The sequence below is a fragment of the Hippocampus bargibanti genome, linkage group LG14, assembly GCF_051943395.1.
Source record: "Hippocampus bargibanti isolate YZ-2025 linkage group LG14, ASM5194339v1, whole genome shotgun sequence".
Classification (NCBI taxonomy): Eukaryota; Metazoa; Chordata; class Actinopteri; order Syngnathiformes; family Syngnathidae; genus Hippocampus; species Hippocampus bargibanti.
In genome coordinates this window covers 1,666,925-1,681,254 of record NC_142747.1, presented here as the reverse complement: position 1 = coordinate 1,681,254, position 14,330 = coordinate 1,666,925, and the positions used below count along the sequence as shown (strand labels likewise).

General features: G+C 41.0%; 1 protein-coding gene across 7 annotated transcripts in view; it reads left to right on the top strand.

Annotated features, from left to right (window-relative positions):
• The window catches only part of brip1 (BRCA1 interacting DNA helicase 1), a 106,240-nt gene that overhangs the window by 55,935 nt on the left and 35,975 nt on the right, over positions 1-14,330 (top strand). The window contains exon 19 of one of the 7 annotated variants that reach the window (XM_089013309.1): positions 10,634-10,840. The exons of 3 other annotated variants lie outside the window; for them this stretch is intronic. The gene's annotated coding sequence lies outside the window, so the exon portion shown is untranslated. Of the gene's footprint in view, positions 1-2,777; positions 2,861-6,933; positions 8,281-8,396; positions 8,936-10,633; positions 10,841-14,330 lie in introns of those variants that run through there. 3 more of the 7 variants (XM_089013310.1, XM_089013307.1, XM_089013305.1) reach the window with 3 other exon arrangements.

Here is a 14,330-nt window from a genome sequence, read left to right as displayed (position 1 = left end):
CGAAAAAATATCGATATAACCGGGACTATCGATATATCCGACCCTGTTTGCATGTAATTTTCTCCGTGCGTGCATAGAAATAGTATTGATATAACCGGGACTATCGATATATCCGATATCGATATAACGAGACTTTACTGTATTATTATTATTAAATCAGAATCAGAATCAGAATCATCTTTATTGCCAAGTATGTAGAACACACAAGGAATTTGTTTCCGGTAGAACACGCTGCACTAGTATCGTTGTCAAAAAAACTGCTAAGTGGCACTATACAGTTCCATTTTGCTCAGTCACTTTAAAATAAAAACACAAAAGGCCGATTTTCTTTTGCAAAACCCAGTTTACTGTGATCAGTTATGAACATACAGCCCACCAAAGAAAAATGAGACTCTTTTTTTTTTCAAATGAAAAAGTTGTTTGTTTCAATCTTTTTGGTTTTTTTTTTGCAATCAGCATTAGAAAATGTCATCATATTCCATTTTTTTGTGGAAACACAATAGAAAAGCGCCTTTTTGTAAAACCATGCATTCCAAGCATATTTTATTCCATCTAAAAGAGATTTTCCTCCCACGAGGCATCAACAAGTCCACAAAAAATGGCTTTTGATCTACACATATTTAGCTGTTGTTGAAACTTTTTGTGAGCCACGTGAGGGACAAGATGTTCTGGCACGGGGAGCGGCTTCTTTGCTGCCTTCATCGCCTGAAAACGTCTCAAGCAAACCTAAACATGCACTATGTGGGCTATGTGAAGCACATGGGGTTCGGATCCAGTACTGGGTTGTTCGTTTTGAGAGCTACTGCTTCCTATAGCAAGGATGCGAGACTCTATCTTCCCTTTCCTCCTTTGTGGAAGATTTTCTTCCCCAAAAGCAATAATCAAGGTAAATTCCAGTGTCTGAAATAACATCTGCCCGGATGCCCGTGGCGTGCAACTTACGTCGGGTGTACAATTTACAGAACGTCTCCGCCCGGGTGGCTGACAATTTTGTTTATTTTTTTTTCAAATCAAACGTTTGCTTTATTCAGTAAAGCAAACGTTTGAACGAAGATTGCGAAATCAGAATAAATAATTCTTAGTTTGTTTTGGAAATTTCGGAATTTTGGTTTGTTTGACAATTTGCATACTCGGCACGGCAGCCAATCAGAAGCCTGCTTTCTGCTTCCGGACTTTTCCCGAGTGTTAGGACTTTGTGGACTGGTTCCAGCAGAATCACCTCCGGATCAACACCGGGAAAACCAAGAAGCTGTTGTGGATTTCTGCAGGAAACAGTCTTGAACTGCACAGTTGAACATCCAGGGTACGGACATTGAGAGGGCCTCTTGGATAGGAGGCGAAACGTCCGAAACCGTCAAATTTGTACAGATGACGACTGAAGAAACTTTCTCATCATCATAGAGGTCCGAGGTTAACCTCAATGCCGCGTGGAGGCCTCCATGCCTTCAGTTCGTCAACAACTTCCGTGGCTTTAATCAGGAGATAATCAATAAGGACTTTCTCAGCACTCTTGTTCTCATCTTATTACGTGTGTCTCTCTTTCTTCCTCCAATGATGCTATGGAGGATAAATAAACATTTAATTTATCTTACTATGTTTGTGTGTCTCTCTCTCTCACCCTAACATAAGTACTGTAGTATTCTCTCCAGTTACACATGTAGTACTGTACATATCTTTATAGAGCATACAGTATACAGTGGTACCTTGGCTTACGAACTTAATTGGTTCCCAGACAGAATGTGTAAGGCGAAGTCTGTATCCTAAAAAAAATATTTCCCATAGGAAACCATTAAAATGAGAATAATCCGTTCCCAGGTCCCCATAAAACATAATTTTCTACTTTCTAATTTTCTAAGCCCTAAAACTCCACAAAATATATCTTAGTTTATGTATAATAAATGGTATTATGATTAAATAAATAAAATGTACTGGATAATGAAGTCATTTTATTTACCTTTGTGATGGTCGTTGATGGCTTGATGGAATGGAGTGGCCGGTTTCATCAGCATTAAACACTTGATGAGGAACGTAGCCTTCTTTTTTCACCATCTTGAGGAATGATCCCTTGTTTGTGCTTTCTCTGTGATAATTTTTCCTTGTTCCTCATCAATTTTGTTCTGTTTAGCTGGGTTGATAGCTTTTTGCATCAAGTGTACAGATGGCTTGTGCGGGTTATTTGTGGAGCCTGATTGATGTAATTTTTTAACCTTGCAGTCTACACTGCTTTTGAACTCTCACTGTCGTCTGCCTGTCCCTTTAATGTTTAACCCCCCCCCCCCCCCACCACCACTGCTGCGTTCTTTACCAATCACGTGGCTTTAACCGAAGACTGAGGGTGGGGGATAGAGGACAAAAACAGTCGGCTGCCATTTACTTGTTAGGAGAACGGGCTCGTTCGCGAGCGACACATCACTCATTGTGGCTCTCCGTGTGTATCCCGAAAAATAGTTCGTATGCCAAGGTAAAATTGTTATGAATTTAACGTTCATATACCACAAAGTTCATAAGCCAAGGGGTTCGAAAACCGAGGTATCACTGTATTTGACTTTGTAATGATGTGGCATATTCACTTAATTTCGCTTTCATCTTATGTCATAGTGTATTTTATAAAAAAAAAAAACATTTCAATGTTTTTGACATTGGATGACATACATTATACCTTCAGTACCACTCATGCATATGCCAGCTCACAGTCACAACCTCATTTTCAGCTCAGGTAAAAAGATGACGTTTGGAAAAAGAGCATTTGGAAACTTTTCATGTTCCCATCTTTGCAGAGAAACAACAAATTCTATCTCTCCAGACGAATACATAGAATTATGTACGTGAATCATCAGCTGCAGTTAAAGCGACATCACGGGCACCCTCGTCCAACGCGGCTCGTGAATTGACGCCAACAAACAATTAAGATGAAAACAAAGACTGCCCTTTCAGACCGTCACATTTTTAAAGTGGAAGCAGAGGAAGCCACTTCCTGTGCTGAGATTGATTCACCATCTAGGATAGGTTTTGAAGCAGACCAAGGATCCTCCTTTCGGTTCCCACAATATTCTCCCTTTGACGAAGAGAACATGATTTCGGTTGGCACAGAAAACCTAGTCCTCAGACAGAGAAGAGACCAAAGTGTCTTTTTCCAAGGAAGAACAAATAGCCACAGACCAACAAATATGTACTGTGGCAAATGCAGCTCAGAATGTCAGCTTTTTTCTTTTTGAGTATTATTCTTTGTAAAAAAAAAATACACAATAAAGTAAAAGTTTACAATTTATCTGTAGTCTATTATGCTTTTATTATAAGCTTCGAGGATGTGCATGCATATGTATATCCCCAAGGTACAGAGTAACACATGATTTTGAAGAGTTGTAAAAACATCCAATGGAAATCATTCAGGATTCACCTGATTGTTTTAACTTGTAAAGGAATTATCAAATAAAGGGTAACAAATATCTATACAGCTAGCCCCGAAAATATTTGGACAGACACACTAGTTTCACAAGTTGAGCTCAACATGCAACCACATTGGACTTGAAATTCAATATTTTGACCAGAATTGAAGTGCAAACTGTAATTTTTAATTCAAGTGGTTGGACAACAATATGTCACTATCAAGTGTTACCCAGAAACATTTTGCTAACATGTTTCTGGAAGATGTTACTGTTCGAAAACCGAGGTTTGACTGTGTGTGTGTGTGTGTGTGTGTGTGTGTGTGTGTGTGTGTGTGTGTGTGTGCGTGTGTGTGTGTGTGTGTGTGTGCGTTCTATAAAATACACGTGTACTGTAGATATATGCATGACCCGGTGACGTGCGGTGAGGTTCGTGGCTGGTGAGGCACTGACGTCATCACAGTCAGATTTACAAACATATGAACTCTACAGAGCTTATTCACCATTTGATTGCAACAGTTAACGTGTTTTGTTTCAAATGTCATGTCAGCATTCTTTATATAATGTGTAACATAGAAAAAAAGAATTAAAAAAAAAAAACATTATCGTGTTACCTTTATTTATAAATGAAGTCCATGCGCCGCTCCTTCTGAAGAAAGGCATCTATACCTTCTTTATCTTTCTTCAGTTTTAAAAGTCTCTCTATTTCTTTCAATTTAGATATATAATCCTCCATTCTGAAAATAAGGCCAAGCAACACTAAAAAATGACTCGATGGTTGCACTTAACTTGCTAACTGTTTACTGTAGCTTGCTCTCACTAATTCTATCGATGAAAAGGTTTCTTCAGCCGTCATCTGTACTTCTTTGAAGGTGTCGGACGTTTCACTTCTCATCCAAGAAACTTTGTCAGCAAACTAAAGTCTTACTGGTAGTTTAGGCCCTATATATACAGTAAAGTCTCGTTATATCGATATCGGATATATCGATAGTCCCGGTTATATCGATACTATTTCTATGCACGCACGGAGAAAATTACATGCAAACAGGGTCTGATATATCGATAGTCCCGGTTATATCGATATTTTTTCGGACTCCCTTGAATATCGATATAACGAGACTTTACTGTATGTATATATATATATATATATATATATATATATATATATATATATATATATATATATATATATATATATATATATATATATATATATATATATATATATCCCTACTGTCCAGACATGGCAGTGCCGGACTCTGCTATAATAGGTATAACTTAGTATTTGAACGGTAAATGTGAACATTCTTGAACATTTTGAAAACAAATCCAAACATGGTGAAGTTAAATGGAAAAGAACTTTAAAGTACAAATCACTCAATAAGTATAACTGTTTAATTTATTTTTTCATTTGATATTTCCATGACGACAGGAGAGGCACAGCCTCACCTGCCTCCCCTGACTGCACGTTACTGGCATGACCTAACCATTTTGCTGTGTTACTTCCGGGTAGAGTGAACGCTGGCGCGAATGGATGCCAATGCCAACCCGCACAAAAAAATCCTGTGACTGTAAAGTGTCCTTGAGAGTTTTGAAAGGCGCTTAGAAATTAAATGTAGTATTATTATTAAATACTCAGTCACTTTAAAATAAAAACACAAAAGGCCGATTTTCTTTTGCAAAATCCAGTTTACTGTGATCAGTTATGAACATACAGCCCACCAAAGAAAGATGAGACTCTTTTTTTTTTCAAATGAAAAAGTTGTTTGTTTCAATCTTTTTGGTTTTTTTTTTGCAATCAGCATTAGAAAATGTCATCATATTCCATTTTTTTGTGGAAACACAATAGAAAAGCGCCTTTTTGTAAAACCATGCATTCCAAGCATATTTTATTCCATCTAAAAGAGATTTTCCTCCCACGAGGCATCAACAACTCCACAAAAAATGGCTTTTGATCTACACATATTTAGCTGTTGTTGAAACTTTTTGTGAGCCACGTGAGGGACAAGATGTTCTGGCACGGGGAGCGGCTTCTTTGCTGCCTTCATCGCCTGGAAACGTCTCAAGCAAACCTAAACATGCACTATGTGGGCTATGTGAAGCACATGGGGTTCGGATCCAGTACTGGGTGTTCGTTTTGAGAGCTACTGCTTCCTATAGCAAGGATGCGAGACTCTATCTTCCCTTTCCTCCTTTGTGGAAGATTTTCTTCCCCAAAAGCAATAATCAAGGTAAATTCCAGTGTCTGAAATAACATCTGCCCGGATGCCCGTGGCGTGCAACTTACGTCGGGTGTACAATTTACAGAACGTCTCCGCCCGGGTGGCTGACAATTTTGTTTATTTTTTTTTCAAATCAAACGTTTGCTTTATTCAGTAAAGCAAACGTTTGAACGAAGATTGCGAAATCAGAATAAATAATTCTTAGTTTGTTTTGGAAATTTCGGAATTTTGGTTTGTTTGACAATTTGCATACTCGGCACGGCAGCCAATCAGAAGCCTGCTTTCTGCTTCCGGACTTTTCCCGAGTGTTATACGAGATGCCAGCGTGACATCATTTGTTATGATCACGTGATCGGCCGCTAACTACCGGGAGGCCGATAGCCAAGTAAAGACAACAGTTGTCAGCGAGTGCGATCATTGTTTTGTGAGCTTATCCGTTTCATTTTCGGTTTTGATGAATGAAAGTCTTCGCGTTTTAGTACGATGGTGATATCGTGTGTGGTTGTTGGCTGTACAGAATACCCCCCCGGCTTCACAGTGAAGCCAGTGTGCTAACCACTCGACTACCGGGCCGCCTATATATATATATATATCCGTTTTGTGAAAGGATTGGCAATTTGCATACTTGGCACGGCACCCAATCAGAAGCCTGCTTCGTGCTTCCGGACTTTCCCGAGCGTTATAAGGTCGTGCATTTGCATATCATTTTCCAAAGTAGACGCACAGAACCTCAAGCCCAGAAGAAAGATTCCAAAAGAAGCAAACATTATTTATGATGCTACAAAACATAAACGTACATTATCACTGTAAAGTGTCCTTGCGAGTTTTGAAAGGCGCTTACAAATTAAATGTATCAATATTTTTATTAAAAGTATCGTGGAAAGAAGAGTTCACGTGGTTTGTAGCCGACGACGCAACGCAAGCATTGCATTGGATAACTGGAGCAAAATCACCAGCAAGGGATATTTACGATAAATTAAGCAAAGGAGCATTTGTGCTAGGTACATCCTTAATAAAAAAAAAAATCCTTAAAGGACAACCGACACCTCCTAACAAGTTGTGTCCCTAATTTGTAAAATCACTTCAAATGACTTCTACTGAGCGCATTTTACAAAGATTCCACCGCATATAGCTATATTTTACCTTTTAAGACTGGCGCTGAATATTCATGAAGTCTTGTTTTCGAGTTGATGATGACGCCCGAAGTGACGTCACATTTGGAACGCCCCTGACCGAGAAAGGGACACCAATGCATTTTCAGGACTTTATGTAGTCTGAAAACATCGTGTTGTTCCGTGTTGATGGCGAAATTGTGTTGTGTGTTGCAGCAAATTGAGGTCACACGGATGAAGACTGTGTAAGTTTACACAAATTCCCAGTGGACAAATTAGCCATTTCCAACTGAGCTTGTGCACCATCTTGTGCATTTTCTGGGCGCTACATTGGAGTCTAGACGGCTCAAATTGATACGGAAGGACTTTCGATTGCAAACATTTATGCTTCCTCTTCAGAACTATTTGAATCATATTCATAACTGTATGAGTAACAAGAAAGCATCTTCTCCGAATCTGAACACTGAAGTCATTGTTTTGATTCTGGAGCAAGGCAGTTTGTGGATGGGCCAATCCTAATGTGACATCACGAACAAGGGCGCAGGACTTGCTGAATCTCCCCAGTTCCGAGCTCATTTTGTGGCAGTTTTGGGACACTTTAAGTTTTGCATTTGACTAAAAATATCAGCCTGCATGTTTTGGGTATTTTAGATGCTATAATACGTTTATCTGATGTCAGTGTGGAAACAAAAAAATGGTGTCGGTTGTCCTTTAATACTTTGCAACAATGGTTTTTTTTTTGCGATAAGTCATCTTATTGTGTTTCAAGTTGTAAAAAATGGGGCAGGAAACTTTATACATACAGTGAGACCTCGGCTTACGAACACCTTACCTTACGAACTTTTCGGTTTACGAACGTCAAATGTACGAAAATTAAAGGACAACCGACGTCTCCGGCCAAGTTGTGTCCATAATTTGTAAAATAACTTCTACTGAGCGTATTTTAAAAAGATTCCACCGCATATAGCTATATTTTACGTTTTAAGACTTGCACTGAATATTCAGGAAGTCTTGTTTTTGAGTTGATGACGAGTCCGTAAGTGACGTCACTAAAGGAACGCCCCCTGACCGAAAAAAAGACACATTGTAGCAGTCCTTCCATCACGTCAATGTATTTTGCTGTATTGTTTGGTCTGAAAACCTTGTGTTGCACCCAAAAGCCGCCAGAAGAGGGTGTCCAAGCTCCATATAAGGAATTTATCAGCCCGTTGAAACGGAGGTGGCCACAGGAGGTCGCCATTTTGTGCCTCTTTTCTGGTGATTGTTTCTCCCCAATGTTGCCTCAAAATGGCATGGAATAAATTCTTTAATCGGTTGCAAACATGTATGCTTTCCTCTTCAGAACTATTTGAATCATATTCATAACTGGAGGTGTAACAAGAAAGCATATTCTCCAAATCTGAAGCCATTGTTTTGATTCTCAAGCAATGCAAGACGTCTTGGCGTGACGTCACAAACTGGGGGCGGGACTTTCTGAAAATGCCCAATTCGCAGCTCAATTTTTTGCAGATTCTGGACACTTTGTCATTTTTATTGGTGTTTTGCATTTGAATAAAAATATCATACTGTGTGTTTTGGGTATTTTAGATGCTGTATAACGTTTTTCTGATGTCCGTTAAGAAACAAAAAAGTGATGTCGGTTGTCCTTTAAACCTTGAAATACGCACTACTTTTCACAGTCCACACCCACAACGGCTGGCGGATTGATCTTCGGATCTGGCGGAGTGATCTTCGGCAGAAGCACACGACAGAACAGCGCTCCAGCCAGCGCACCTTTCCACACCCCCTTTCTCTGAATTCACTCGTCGATCGCCTCAGAGGAGGTTTTTGCAGATAATTTTACCATTATGGGACCGAAAAAAACACCACAGGTTCGTGTTCAGCCGAAGAAGACACAAAACAAAATCACCGTTGAGGAGAAGAAGGAGATCATTGAGAAACACGAACGAGGTGTGCGTTTGTGGCGTCACATGTGCACACCGTGGCTGTCATGTGAATCTCAGTCTGACACATCTCTCACACTGTGTGTCACCTCCCTGAGAGTAACTTTCTACGACCATTCTACAAATAAAGAGACCGGTACCGGCCACCGTTGCTACCATCCTTCGCCTAAAAGCTTTACACCAGGGGTCCCCAAACTTTTTCCTGTGAGGGCCACATAACTTTTCCCATCTATGATGGGGGCCCGGTGTCAGTTTGCAACAGAAAAAGTGTCACGATCGTAGGGGAGCTTAAAAAAATTGTTTTCCAGAAAGCCACACATAATCAAATAACCCTTTCCAGGTTCTTTACAGAAAAAGCCAGGAAACAAATAATAACACTATTAATGAAATCAATAATAACTAAATAACCCTCTCTTGAGTTCTTCACAGAAAAAAAGTCAGGAAATAAATAACACTATATAGGAAATAAAGAATAACTAAATAACTCTGGGTTCTTCATAGAAGAACAGGAAAGAAATAACACTATTTATGAAATAAATAATAACTAAATAACTCTCTGTGTTCATAGAAAAAAAGCCATGGAATATTAACTTTTGAAACAGATAAAAGTTCAGCTCGGTTGTCAGAGCAGAATCTCTCTGACACAGATGAGCAGTCTCTTAAAGTTCTTGTGTTCCTTCCTTATAATCCTTTTGTAGGTTCCAGTAGGCTTGTAGACACCGCTGTTTGCAGCTCTCGCTCATCAACTTCCCTGTGAAAACCACAAAGGAAGCAGGTTGAGAAAGTGAACTAAGTGATACAACACCTACACAGCACAATACATTTCACTACCAGTATGGCTGTAAAGATGGATTTTATCCCAGTAGATTTTATTATAATTATATTTGTTTATGCTCAGAATGACTCATTCAAGTCAGAAAAGTGAGCTTACCTATGTATGTTCATCAGTGTGAACTGTGGGTCTGCATCTGGCTGGTGAGAAGTTGAATATCAGATTCCATTCTAGTTAGAGCCAGTCTCAAGCACTGATGCAAATGTTCTTCTCTCAATCTTGATCTCATCGGAGATTTCAGCAGTTTCATGCGAGAAAAGCTTTTCTCGCAGATATACGTGCTGCCAAAAACTGTGGACCTTTTCATTGCGTGTTTTTGGATGTTTGGATATGTGTCGTTTGGGAAGGCGGCATAGAAGTCAATGAGACTGTTGGGCTTGAATGCGTCTTTCAGAACATCACAGTTCTGTAACTCAGGTCCAACTTCTTCATGGTTTGGTACACTTGGTCCAAAATATCCTCTCCCGTGGTAGTCCCTTTGAGACTTTGGAGGGCTGCCAGCTCCTCGCATATCTCAAAGTTTGCGCTAACTCCACGAATAAAAATGAGCAGTTGCGCTGTGTCTTGCACGTCCATGCTCTCATCCAATGCTAATGAAAAAAAGTCAAATTATTTCGTCTTCTGCTGCAGCTGGGCATATACATTAATCCCGATTTATTCATCGCGTCTAGTGATTGTACTCGCCGACAGACTTACGGCATTATATGCATCTTTCTTCTCGAGACACAACTCCTCCGCGACAGCATCCATACATTTCTTAACAAACTCTCCGTCCGTGAAAGGCTTACCTCTGCTTGCTATCGGCTTAGCAACTCGAAAGCTGGCCCGAACGGATGCCTTCTTCAACTGAGCTTGGCGTACAAATGTATTCTGCTGAGATAGTAGTCCACTTTTCGCCTTGAGTTTGTCTGCTCGTATTTGGCCTTGCAAGCTATCATACTTGTCTTTGTGACGGGATTCATAGTGTCGGCAAAGATTGTATTCTTTGAATACAGCCACTTGACAGATGAGACAAACAGCCTTTTATATGCATTGAACATGAAAATAATCGTTTGTCCCCTGCAGGTTAAATACCCTGCTATCTGAATCAATTTTTCTCTTACCTAACCTTTTCGCCATTATTCCGTTCTCTCTTTGACAGCAAGGTTTACAAGAGAAAACGGGTCTGGGACCAAATAGAGCACCAAACTGAGCGCACCTGAATGTACCACCGGACTCCCCTCCACTTCCTAATACATCATTTTCTTGTGTCGCATTGCATTGTGACAGAGTCCTTTAGCGTTCTATTGTGAGCAGGTGTGTTTGTATTGTTCAATCACGATTATAAACAACATACATTGATTACATTGATTAAAATATTAACAGATAATGATTGAAAACCGACCCTTGACTTGTAAAAGGATTTTTCTTTTTTCTGGAGGCCAAATAGGAAAAAATCTGATAGCATCCCTGGTATTGTTCAGATGACGGGCCGTAGTTTGGTGACCCCTGCTTTACACAAAGGTGTTATTTAGTCGATGCTTTCACGTGACTAATGACACCGAAATTGTCACGTGCGAGTTGACAGCTGGGGCGGGGCCGCCGCTTGCGACCTCTGCCAGCCGAAGAAGACACTTCAATTTCATTTCATTCAGTGACATGATAGTGACATCGCGCCTTGATGTGCCTTGTGCTGGCAAGTCCGAGAGTTTGCTTTGCCCGAGGTGATTGTTAGCCGCGATCGCATAAGTTTGTTGCTTTCCGGGATCGCGAGTGTGCGTGGTGTGCGTGATGACCCCCTAATCACCGATACTGGGACATTTCAACGAGTCGCTGTCACCTCACCAGTGACATGATTCCGACGCCTCGCTGTGTCTTGTGCTGGCAAGTCCAAGAGTTTGCTTTGCCCGAGGTGATTGTTAGCCGCGATCACGTAAGTTTGTTGCTTTCCGGGGTCGCGATTGTGCCATTTTATTTTGCCTAGCTTGACAGGCTGGACGGATCACCCCGCCCGTCTTCTTTTGTCACATTTTATTCCGCGTTCGTGGAATCATCGGACTCACACCTTTTGTTGTAATAAAATCTCTGCCAGCACCTACGGGACTCGAAGTGGATGCAGATGACATTGAGGAGCTTATTGCTGACCATCATGAGTTCCTCAACACAGAGGATTTGATTTGCCTTCAACAACACAGGAACCTACGCAAGGATCCTGTTTGTGGACTACAGCTCTGCGTTCAATACCATCATCCCAGAACTCCTCATCCCCAAACTTCTCCAGCTTGGTGTGTCCCCCACGATCTGCCAGTGGACCCTCAGCTTCCCGACAGGACGGACACAATAGGTCAGACTGGGAAATATATCATCCACAACACGAACCACGAGCACTGGAGCCCCGCAGGGATGCGTCCTCTCTCCATTGCTCTTCTCTCTCTACACGAACGACTGCACGTCAACGCACCCAGCTGTCAAATTCATAAAGTTCGCAGACGACACCACGGTCATCGGTCTCATCAAAGACGGCGACGAGTCTGCGTACCGACAACAAGTGGAGCAGCTGGAGCTCTGGTGCAGCCGTCACAACCTGGAGCTGAACACGCTCAAGACAGTTGAGATGATCGTGGACTTCAGGAAACATCCATCACCACAGCTACCCCTCACACTATCCAACTGCCTGGTGTCAACCGTTGAGACCTTCAAGTTCCTGGGAATCACAGTCTCCCAGGACATGAAGTGGGAGGTCAACACCAACTCTATCCTGAAAAAGGCCCAACAGACAATGTACTTCCTGAGGCTGCTAAAGAAGCATGGCCTGCCACAGGAGGTGCTGCAACATTTCTACACGGCTGTCATCAAATCCATCCTGTGTTCTTCCATCACCGTTTGGTTCGGGGCCGCCACAAAAATGGACAAAATCCGACTTCAACGGACAGTTAGGACGGCGGAAAAAATCATTGGCACCACCCAACCCACTCTCGAGGACTTGCACACTGCAAGAATCCAAACTAGGGAGCGGAAAATCCTACTGGACCCTCCGCACCCTGCCCACCACCTTTTCCAGCTACTCCCCTCAGGCAGGCGCTACCGATCCATGCGCACCAAATCCAGCAGACATTTACACAGCTTCTTCCCCCAAGCCATTAACTCTTTGAACTCTTTCAACAGTAGCCAAAATGGAACTGTATAGTGTCACTTAGCAGTTTTTTTGACAACGATACTAGTGCAGCGTGTTCTAACGGAAACAAATTCCTTGTGTGTCCTACATACTTGGCAATAAAGATGATTCTGATTCTGATTCTGAAGAGGACAAGCAGAAGGAAGCCATTCAGGAGTTGATGTGCAGGCTTTTATTGAACAGTTCCATCAGAAAAGGCTATGAGAATCATCAACATGATGAAAGATAATGTGATGCCTCAGTTTCGTAAGACCTTACAAGTCAGAGGGCAACAGGTGTCAATTAAGAGCCATCAACGACCATCACAAATGTAAATAAAGTGACTTTATTATACAGTGCAGTGTATTTTTTTCATTACAATACAATAGCACATTTATTATACATAGAATAAGGTATGTTGTGTGTAGTTTTAAGGCTTATTTAGTTAAAAATTATATTTTATGGAGACCTGGTAACGATTATTCTTTTTTTAATGGTTTCCTATGGGAAAAAAATTGGGACCCACACTTTTTGCCTTACACACTGTCTGGGAACCAATTAAGTTCGTAAGCCAAGGTCTGACTGTACACATATATATATATATATATATATATATATATATATATATATATATATATATATATATATATACATGGCTCCAGCAGCCCCCACGACCCAAGTGAGCAAGTGAGGAATAAGCGGTACGGAAAATGTATATATATATATATATATATATATATATATATATATATATATATATATATATATATACATACATACAGTAAAGTCTTGTTATATCGATACTATTTCTATGCACACACGGAGAAAATTACATGCAAACAGGGTCGGATATATCGATAGTCCCGGTTATATCGATATTTTTTCGGACTCCCTTGAATATCGATATAACGAGACTTTACTGTATATATATATATAATCTCATCTCATTTTCCGTACCGCTTATTCCTCATTCCTCATTCCTATATTCCTCTTTCAACAGTAGCCAAAATGGAACTGTATAGTGCCACTTAGCAGTTTTTTTGACGACGATACTAGTGCAGTGTGTTCTACCGGAAACAAATTCCTTGTGTGTTCTACATACTTGGCAATAAAGATGATTCTGATTCTGATTTGGGTCGCGGGGGTTGCTGGAGCCTATCTCAGCTGTCTTCGGGCACGAGGCGGGGGACACCCCGAATTGGTTGCCAGCCAATCACAGGGCACACAAAGACATACAACAGTCACTCTCACACTCACACCTAGGGACAATTTGGAGTGGTCAATCTGCCTGCCATGCATGTTTTTGGAGTGTGGGAGGAAACCGGAGGGTCCGGGGAGAACATGCAAACTCCACACAGGGAGGCCGGACCGGGACGCGAACCGGCGACCTCTGCACCGGGCCGCCTATATATATATATATATGTATATGTATATGTGTGTGTGTGTATACACATGGAGGGTGCTGAGGGGGGAATCGTACCAAGAGCTAATGAAATTGATTTCTTTGAGCTAATGAAATTGATTTCTTTAAGCGTATTTTACCTGTTGAGTAGTACTTGATCGGATCATTTGGCAATTTGTAATCTGTCTCCTGAAACAGCTGTTGTAACTTGTCTTGAGTCATTGCTTTGGAGCTACTTGGGAAATTAAACCCAGATTTATTTCAAGAGGGTCAGTAGAATGAGACAACTAATCTTCCTGTGTG